The following is a 10,638-nucleotide window of genomic DNA, read 5'->3' on the forward strand; positions in this document are numbered from 1 at the left end:
AAAAAAAGCATTAAATTTCAGAATATTTCATTTTGTACCGCCTTGCATCATTTGCTCTGCAGAATATGTTTATTTCGTTTTTTTTTTTTCTATTTTTTTTTTTTTTTGCTTTTGATATTTCTTTTTATGTTTCCTTTAGCGAACACTGAACAAAACAAAACATTTTTACGGTATTTAAAGGTTGCATATAGCATGGTATGAGTAGGTATTCATTGTTCGGTTTTTCTTCTCTCGAACAATAAGCAAAGGAAGTGAAATGCAGGCACAGTTGAATTTCAAAAGCTATTATTTGCTTTTTGTTCCTCCAATTGCTTTAAGAGGCTCTGATGGCTGGTTAGTGACAGGCAACCGCATAATCACACATACAAGCACCTATGCATTTTACAGATTGCATCGTAAGTAAAGTACGAAAAGATCTCAGAAAACTAGGTGAAGATTTTTCTTTATTCTTTGTTGTTGTTGTTGCTGTTGCTGTTCTTGCCTGCTGTCATTTTCCACTCAATACCGAAAAATATGTTCACGATGAGGTAATAAATTGTTGCTGCTCAAGCAAACAAACAAACAAACAAACAAACAAATGAAACATCTAAAAGAAAGTTAGTCTTTTGTCTTCTTGGTTTTATTTATCGTTTTTTTTTTTCTTTCTTCTTTTCTTATTTCATTTAAAAAGACCATCGACAAAATGCATTTGTTTGTCATCATATGCTTTTAACGAAGCATGTCAACTATTTTAATGACTTGGGCATAAGTACATTTGTAAGCATTTAAAAAGGAGTTTTAATTAACTCGATCTTTAGCGTGACATACATGCTTTGAATGCTGCTTTAGAAGTTAAGCTCCCCTGTCCTCTCCTTTTTTTTTTTTTTTTTTATTACCTAACAGTGTGTAGTTCGATTGAATATTAAACTGGTTTACTTGAAATCCTTTTCTTCACAAAGGTTATAAGAGGAAAAGAAAGAAACATTTCACTGAAATGTAAGTTGCTTCGACAATTATATTATTTTTGGATGTGCAAGAGCTGAAGAACACAATCATTTACACTTTAATGGAATTGTCACTGCACCGTAGAATTTAACGAGTTGAAGAAGAAAAGCAATCACGAGTGAGGTCTTTGTAGTCAAAGACATCCTATGTCCGGCGCCATTACTAAACTGAAGATTTAGCCATAGCCTCAGGAACAAAAAAGCTGCCAATGTCAGATTTTTATTTAAAATTAACAGTTCTATGGACCGACGCTGAAGTATTTAAGACTTTTTGGTATTTGGGCTTTTCGTTACATATAACAAGTAAGAACACTGCATTGACACATGGCCCATCTTTAAATACCCTCCACCATTTGGCTTAGCACAACTATTCTCGCGGTATAAGACATTATATTCGAAATGGTCAAGAGAGGGGTTTGACTCGGATCAATGAATCAATAGCGTTCCGCCTTGTTCCAAAACGTGTTGGTGTAAGACATTTAGAAAATTGCCACCGATAGGTTGAACGTAAGAAGAATGCATAACAGCATAAAGTCGGTAAAAATTCTTTCTGCCTGTCCGTCTAACTGTCGAACTACTGACTTTATTATTTTTAAGGCTATTCCTAAGTGCAATTTAAAGAGGATGGAAAGTAGTAGACACGGATGTACGTGTCATTGGTGAGCTAGTTAGTTCGGGACATATGAAGAATTTTACATTTTTCTTCAACGGACACTCCACAGACTCTTGCAACGTAAAGAAATGCACGTGCTTTACTCTTATAAAAACAAACGCATTGGTGAAACCTGATTACCTAACGGGCAGGTCATTAGGTGTTGGCCATTCGTTACTTTACCATACCTATAGTTTTCTTCGGTCCGTGATTCACGATGAAAGACCGCGAAGATGGACAGAGGGACAGACAAGCGTAGATCTATTCAGAAAGTGGCTCTGAATTGCTCGGTACAATAAAAGTTAGGTCCATCAAAAGCCCTTCTGGGTTTTGCGTACGTCCACGCAAGCTTAATGTAACCTTATACCACAAGAGATGTTTACATCACATCTGGGCCGAGGGACACCTTCTTAAGCGAACCTAAAAAATGGTAGTTAATCTTAGTTTCTAGTCTAGTTCTAAAAGTAGTCAAAGTCTACTCAATGATTACAAAAGTCTACCAAAATAAATTTGTTTAATACGCTTGATATGACTATGTCGTATTTATACTAACTTGCATTCTTAACATCTCAGTATGATTCAAAAACTAAAAGATGTTGTTTGCTGTTACTGATTGCCAAGTTTTTCCAGGTTTGAAATGGATTAGGGGTTCACTCACAACTTGGATCTGTATCGGTTGTGGATGCGCCTCTGTGGAAGTTGGGCACATAATTTTTGTCTTTTCCTTTTTTTTTTCTTGACTTCTCTTAATATACCTTGTTTTAATAATAGTTAGTATAAGACTTATTTCTCTTAATTTATTTTAACAGTTCATGTGTTAGTAAATAAATAAAAAAGACGAACAATAGCGGTTAACAGACGCAAAGTTATCCTCATGCATGCCAATGCTCGACCACACATTGTAAGAGTTGTCCAGGACACACATACACAAGGCTACTGTTTGAATGGGAAATTTTGGCACACCTGGCTTACTCATCCGACATAGTACCTTCTGATTACCACTTATTCAGATCGATGCATCGGCTTGGCTGGCAAGCGGTTCACAAATGCTAAAAAAATGCGAAAATAAGTCGATGATTGGATCGCTGTCAAACCAATACTGCTCTTGCCACACGGTATCACCTCGTTGCCGGAAAAGTGAGAAAAAATTGCAGAAAGTGAGAGAAAATATTTTGCTTAAGATATGTTTTACCAATTATTCTCCATAAATGCCTTTTTCACGCGAAAAAATGATCAAAATACATGCAAGTTGTAACGAAGTCCCTAAGGTAAATATAGAAAATATCGACCTTGTATCTTTCATAATATATGAGCAATAAGCAAAAACCTATAAATTTTTGCTTAGAGAAATGGAGCGTTCAATTTATGCTCTACTACGGGCGTGCGCTGGACTATTTTCATCCACAACCCGTGTACAGACACTTCCAATGCTTATACCAAATTTGAAATCGATATCTTCATCTCTGCTACCAGGAGATTGTCAACAACGCACCATGCACACACAAATACGAACAGACATGGCTTAATTGATTCAGAATTATCGCCTGATCAAGAATATATATATATATATATATATATATATATGCTTACTGGGTAGTGTCAAGGAGATTCTCAACAACACAGCACGCAAACAAAAAGGCGGACAGACATGGCTTAATCGGTTTAGAATTATCCCCTGATCAAGAATGTATACTCTTAAGATGGCCTCTGAAGTGCACTTTTGATTATTGCAAACATTATGACGAAATGAATATATCCCGCATATTTCGATGGTAATTATAAAAAGTTTACAATAATTTTAGTTCTTAAGCTCTTCTTCTGATCGTGTATAAAATTTCAAATTCACAAGGTAGATAAGTTCTGCCATGGTCGACAATATAGTTACTATTGCGCGCTGTTTATTATCTGCACTCTGCTGTCTGTTAGTTTGTGAGAACCAAAGTCAAACTTAGTTTATAAGCATTTTTCTTTCCTTATTTAACTTATGGTAAGATGGCTTAAGTATTAACGTATAATAGAATAGAGCAACATGTGCGAAAAGGCGTTATGTTACATCGAGTATAAATTTTGCTTATGGGCAATGCACACCTAATATTGACCGAAAGCAGGACTTTAAATGAGTCGGGATTCGATTTTACGAGTTTACTTGTTCCAGTTTTCCCTTGTGGGATCTCTTTTGGGCGCTATCCGAATTGGAAGTAAAATATGATATAAGAAAGGTCCGTCATGAATAAGAGGTATATAGACCGATTTTCGGTTGGAGAATAATCAGAAGCAATGGGGAGACTCCATCTTTTGCTTTTTCTTTATAAATGACCAATCAGATAAACTCTACCATGTTAAGACTTGCACCTGTGAACACCGGCTTCATAATCGCGATACTTATCTACTCATCTACTCATATCAAAACATAAAGAATGTGAAATACTTTGGGAGATGAACACAGTCTTGATAGATTTATTTAAAGCGTATAGGATGAAACTGCTAGAGGAATTACCTACAAATCTGTAAGACAGCTGGCGCAGCTGAAATGGTCTCCATGCATGTACGACATACATACTTTCATATATTGTCAGGAGTCCAACCTACTCACAAATACTATCAAATGAATTTATGACGTCAATTCCTTAAACGGTAATAAACAACAGATGACTGGAACACGGCGGCGAATTTCATTTCGGACAAGAATATAATTAAGAAGAATGAACGAATATTGAACAAATTTTCTAATCTTTACAAGTTGTTGAACACAATCTCGATACGATTTCATGATAAAAAATGACGCCAGATCGATTTCTATTTCTATTTCTTTCATCCTATGGTTCTGGGTGGTTTGTTCTACCCTTTTCCACTATTACTCGTGTCTCTTTCTGTCTTTTGTTGTATGTTATAATTAACAAAAACCAACTGTCAAATGTATCCCAAGTCGAATAATCGAAGCTTCAATTTAACTTTATATAGCGCAGTACAACCGCAATATAATAAAAGCTAATTGAAATTAATACCTTTTTTTTTGCAGTTGACTCTCAATAGTTTTTTTGTTTTTTTCTCTTTTTTCTAAAGTCTGTTAGCCTATTATTCGCGATTGGCTAGACAAATTGGCAACAGTTGTTTTTTATATGCTTCAAGTTTTTTTTGCTTTAATGTACATACAACATGCACTGAGTACATGTTAATATAGTCAACAATTTATTTTTATTACATGCATGTCTGTCGGTACGTACATAAACATGTCTATGCGTAAGTATTTATCTGATTAATTAAATCGAATTATATTTGCCAACACAATTTTCACAACCGTTAATTTTTACATATTTAGATTATGCTGCATATCCGGTGAGACAACAAATTTATAACGAAAAAAGAACGAAAGACTGCTAACGTCATAGAAATTAAAAAATTATTTTGGCCGAGATGCCAATATTGTTACATAAAAGCAGGCTTTTTCCCAAGAGGCTTTTACTCAGCAGTAGCCAAAGTTTCCAACAAAAAAAACCCTTTCAAAAAAGAACTAAATAACGGAACCTTAGAGACTTTCTTCTAAAAAAAATGCAAAGTTCCTCCCTCTACCCTGCTTTCCCTTCTTCTTCTTCTTTCATGAGGAAGAAATATGTTTTTTTTACAAAAAAAGGAGAAGGATATTATATTCGAGCAAGGCCATCATTAGATACCCTACACCACTACGCTTAGTACAGATGTTACCTTGTTTTTGTAATGATATGCCAACGACTATACATTTTCATTGCAAAGACATTTTTGCAAAAGCCCACTTATTGGAAGATCACTGACATATTAGATGACGCGACCCAAATTTTGCAAACTTCTTTTACTTTTCAAAAATGTCATTATTTTTTAATTTTCATCATAAAAAAATAGAAATTCGATTTGCTTTTCATGATAGCTCCTACATGTGTTGGATCTAAGTAATAGACCTGAGAGATTCAATTTCCCTGGTTTCCTAGGTGTTTTTGCTTAATTATTGCTAAGGACCAAATTTCATTATAAATTATTAAAAATTAAAGCTTTTTCTGGAGAGCTGAAAGACTATATTCATGAGAAATCTTGGAGGGAGTGAGGTCCTAGAAATAGATGCCTGTGCATCAAATTTGGTCGACTTAATTTTTATGTTAAATTACTATCATGAAAAATTTTTTATCATTTTTTTTAAAGGTTTATATTACACGGGAGTCCTTATACGCGGTGGCATGTATAAAATAGACCTACATGGTCCAAATTCGCCAAGGTTGATTTCCTTGTTAATTTCCTATAATGGGCTAATTTTCACCATGAGATATTGAAAATTGAACCTTTTCACTATACAAGCATTAAGTGTCCGTAAAGGGTTAAAAAAATTACCCCAGCTGAACCAAATTTTTCACATCAACTTCGTATGCCAAAATACTGTTACTCACTGACTTTTGTCAAGAAATTTTGAATATTGCAATATTTTCCCATACAAGCACTTTTCAAAGTAAAGCATCACATGGGGAATGCTCAAAAGAGTGGACCATACCGAATCACTTTCAATAGCGCTCATCCTTGGGTCAAAGTACATCAACGTTACAAATGTCATCAAAATATCTAAAAAACTGTGACCTATAGATTAAGCACAAAAATACATGCTTAGAGATCAGACGAACGGACAGACATGTTTGGATTAAATCAAAAATTGATTCTAAATATATTTTTGTTGCCGCGAGTGGTCTAAAGTATATAAAAATGAGAGACTTGTACTCGTTCTGAGTCGGATGCCGGTTAGTGAAATTGAATTTCCAGGGACTTGTGAAGGCTCTGAGGTCATATTTTGGATTGTGACATTGCGAGTTATAACTCGCAATGTTTAAATATAACTTCGCACCCTTGGATTGATTCTAATTTAAGGTTTTCTGCCTTCTACGTATGCTCCATGAAAGCCAAAGCTTCAGATTGCTTCTTCTTCTCTTAGACAAACGAACTAGCGATTATGTGAAAATTAAATTGGAATCTTAGGCTGATTAAAAATTGTTTATTGCTTCTGAGGTCTCTGACGCGCGCACTTATTCCACTGTGACCGTTTCCCGATTTGGAACTACACCGGTTTCTTAAAATCCAACTAAACATTTAAAATTAATTATTTTGACAATGGAAGAAAGTAAAATTGAATTGAATTAATGAATGAATATTAAAATAAAATTAAATAAACAATTTGGCCATCCCTGCATACATACATAAGCACATCGAATTTAGATAACATGTTAAAAATGTTTTTAACCTAATTAGCCATAAAAAAAATTGCTAATAGTTCACGTTCCACAAAAATTGCCATGAAATAATTTTATACGGTTAGATGACATAGACACAGTTTAATCATATCTTAGATTTTTGTCGTTTTGCACAGCACACCGTAACTGCATCCAATTGGATAATATTGTGATTTTGTGTCCCACGCCAAATTAGTATCTTTAGGGTATATAATGTCCAATTAGTCATCGTACTAAAGTGTGCCCAACAACATCGTTTTTTAAGTTTCAAACAAGTCTAGTCATGTGAAAAAAAGGAAACGCATTTGCGGTAATAATTGCATTTTTGGTGACATCTGTTTCGTAGTTGAAAAAGCGTTGAACGTAAGCTAAGAAAACTGTTAACATTAAATCTAAAGTCAAATAGTCATCATGTCCCCACATTTGGACGGATCACATTGCACATAAGTCCCGCATATTGCGATCTGCTTCAATATAATGCGGCAACTGCTTCTGTACCAAAAAGCAATCACTGCACCTTATAAAACAATTGACGGAAAGACTTTTTTTTCGATCCCCTCCACCATGTGGTGCAAGGGTATATCAAGTTTGTGTGGATGTAAGCAACACCCAGAAGGACTTGAGTTACACTCAACTTCCATTATATCGATCGCTTCAAAAGGATTTACTCAATCTATCTAATCTTGTCTGTCCGTCTGTCCGTTTTGATTTCTTTTGTCCAACCTATAGTTGGCAATTTTTGAGTTATTTTGATCACACCTAATACAATTACATGTCTTGGTCCAAAGACAAACCTTATTGAAAATTATTAGAATCGGACCATTTTCAATAAAGCGCCCTATATTTTGTAAAGCCTTCCTGCTAACTCCTAAAGCGCTGGAGCAGCTAATGTGGACCACTTTGAAGTCACCTTGAACACACCACCACGTAAAAAAAATCATTCTAACGTTCATTCTGTAACTGTATTTTGAGGACATCCCAAAATTCTCAAAACGCTCTGTATACTTTACAATGTTCTTTGGTTCACCGTTTTTAGTCAGTACGCTTTATCATAATCGCACAAAGTTCGCTCGTTCCCACCCTGCAAGTATTCGCGCCTTAATCGAACGACAAAGTCGATGCAATTCTTTAAAAAACACATTTCATCCACCGATATTAGCGCAGAAGTAAACGTTGACTAAAACACAATCTTGAATAATATGCATAAAACTGGCTGCCCGAAACTAAGATAGTTGGCAACGCAAAAATTGATAGTGCAAAAATTTAATCGTTGGAAAGGCTATTAACCAAGAATTCACGGGATATTAATTTTACTTTGTCGCATAACTTTGTGGGCCGTAATAGGTAGCTATGTAAATTTTCCCTCTTTCACAGTTATAGTTGACTTAGTGTAACCAATTTTCTAATAAGAAATTTTAAGTAATTGTCATAAAGACATGTTTTGTTTACCGTAGTTTTCGAAAAAATACTGGAAATATTCTATTTTAACTATATTCTGATATGAACCTTTCCGCGACTTCATTTAACAGGCACTTTGTTAAAGGCTTAGCAGAGTCCACTGTTTTCTGGTTTGTATCTTTGCTGCTTATATTTAGATATATCTAGAAAACTCTTAGCGTTAATGAAAAAATAATTTTGGGTAAGATGTAAGATGTTAGATACCTAGGCATAGTAAAAATTGATAAGAAGTTGAAGCGAAAAGGAAAGGATCCATTTTTAAAGAGAATAATGAAAAGTGAAGCACATGCGCTGGATAAAATTAAACAAACACTAACAAAACCCGAATATACTTTACGTAAGGCAACGCTTTTTGTTCTCTGTAGGATTTGAAGGTAATCGTGCGATATAAACGGACGATTGATTCCACTTTCTACTATCAGTAACTAATGAGTTTGAAGTAAGAAGTTTTCAAAAGTAAATAAGAAGACATGACCAAAGCGAACTAAAGTGCTTTTCATGATCATTTGCCCATCCTGTGTATACCACTAAAAATAGAAAAAAAAATATTCAATCTTTGATATTGAATATAAAATAAACTAACTAAACTTACTGCTTTCTAGAAACATAAAACCCATACTCATTAGCTAATGTTTTGTTAACATCAAGAGAATTGAAAAGTTTTGCTATTTATTATTGCAAGATAGTGCTAGTAAAAGCGTACAATTTGTTTGGAAAGCGCATAAGCGCTGACCCTAACTGACTGATTTATTAAAGCTGTACATAATGACACGTACGTTTTCACTGCTTTGTTTGGCCATAAAACTGAATAATACAACTCAAATTATGATGGTGATCTCTTAAATTTGTTAAATGAAAATATTATTTAAAATCTTTAAATACATTACATATATGTGGTGGTATCATAGAAAGACCATGATTATAGAGATTATTATCTTGCGTGAATAATTATAGATTTTAAAACCACAAAATGTGGTATTATTTGCAATTAAGTCTGCTTTTGATTACTTACCGCATTAATCTATATTAAATTGTCGATAAATTCTGGTGGTAATAATTTTCCGCTTTTATGATCGCACACGATTGTACACGCACACATATATAAACACATGCAAATGAAAAGTTTCAATTGTCTTTGGCAGTGCCAGCAACCGGGGAGGCAAAAAAAAAATTCTTGAAGTGTAAAAGGCGCCCTTAAGATGCTTAACGAGATTTCCCTTCACCGTTTGATATTGGCCTGTAAAGCAAACGTACATTACTTATGGTATTAAGCAGTTTTTTTCGAATTTTTTTTTTATAATTTTTTTTTCTTCTTTTGTTCCTAGGCTCTTGTTACCAGACAAGGTAAATTAACAACTAAACAAAAAAAATACCTGTACGTTGCTGCTCTTGTTTGTTTTAGTAAAACAGCAAACTATTTGGATGACAACTACGACACATTGAATATACATAAATAAGAAAGCAAAAAAAAATAAAAATGAAGAAGCAAAAAACAAAATCACATTTAATGAAGCCGCCTTTTTTCCCTTCAAATTTTAAGCTTTTTCTATTATTATGCGCTTTGTTTTTGTGGAAATTCTTTACGGCTTGCTAAGGGGCCTTTCAATTTACTTTTAGTGGATTTAACACATTTTCAAGGTCGTTTTTTTCCCTTTTTTTTTTTTTGCTGATATTTACTCAAGTTCGCTTTATTACGTTTAACAATATATAGCATTCATAAGCTGATCAATTTTTAGCGTGCATGCACGTTTTGCTTTGAATTGAAAGAACACACTTCAATTTTTATTTTCATTTTCATTTTTTGTTTTTACAGTTATTAAATTGTACATTATTGTGTTGGGAAAAAAGAAATTAGACACAAGCGCACATACACAGCTTTGCTTTATATATATAAGAAAAGAGTTTTTCAATCGATATTCAGAAGAACCGCTAAGGAAAACCTGGACTACATTAAGAGTTGAAATGAATGAACTAAGCGGAAAAATCTGAAAAATGTTTAGATTTAAAGCATTTGTCAAATGATGGTGTTTCTTTCTCTCTCTCTCTCTCTCTCTCTCTCTATAATTTGTTCTCTTCCCTTTTGAATACGAGTAAAGTCAAATTTTACAATAACAATGCCAGCAAGCCCACAAAGCAATGTCTGAGAGTAACACAAAATTAATGAGAGACAAAAGAAGAGTTTCTCATTCAATAACAGGGCTGCCATAGCTTTAGCTATATTGAACATTGTTTTTTTTTTTAAACATCGTTGCCAGAGTATTTTGTTGTAAATAAAATAAATAATCGTAAAAAAAGCAAAACAAAA

At 33.9% G+C, this 10,638-nt stretch overlaps 1 long non-coding RNA gene across 1 annotated transcript in view; it reads right to left on the reverse strand.

The window, feature by feature from the left end:
* LOC119638484 overlaps nucleotides 1-10,260 on the reverse strand; it is a 19,246-nt gene extending 8,986 nt beyond the window's left edge. The window contains exons 1-2 of the long non-coding RNA XR_005247442.1: nucleotides 9,707-10,260; nucleotides 9,346-9,570 (exon numbers count right to left, since the gene is read on the reverse strand). This is a non-coding gene — a long non-coding RNA (uncharacterized LOC119638484). The remainder of the gene's footprint in view (nucleotides 1-9,345; nucleotides 9,571-9,706) is intronic.
* Between the last annotated feature and the right edge of the window lie 378 nt (nucleotides 10,261-10,638).

Source organism: Glossina fuscipes, unplaced genomic scaffold, assembly GCF_014805625.2.
Source record: "Glossina fuscipes isolate IAEA_lab_2018 unplaced genomic scaffold, Yale_Gfus_2 90, whole genome shotgun sequence".
NCBI classification, from domain to species: Eukaryota; Metazoa; Arthropoda; class Insecta; order Diptera; family Glossinidae; genus Glossina; species Glossina fuscipes.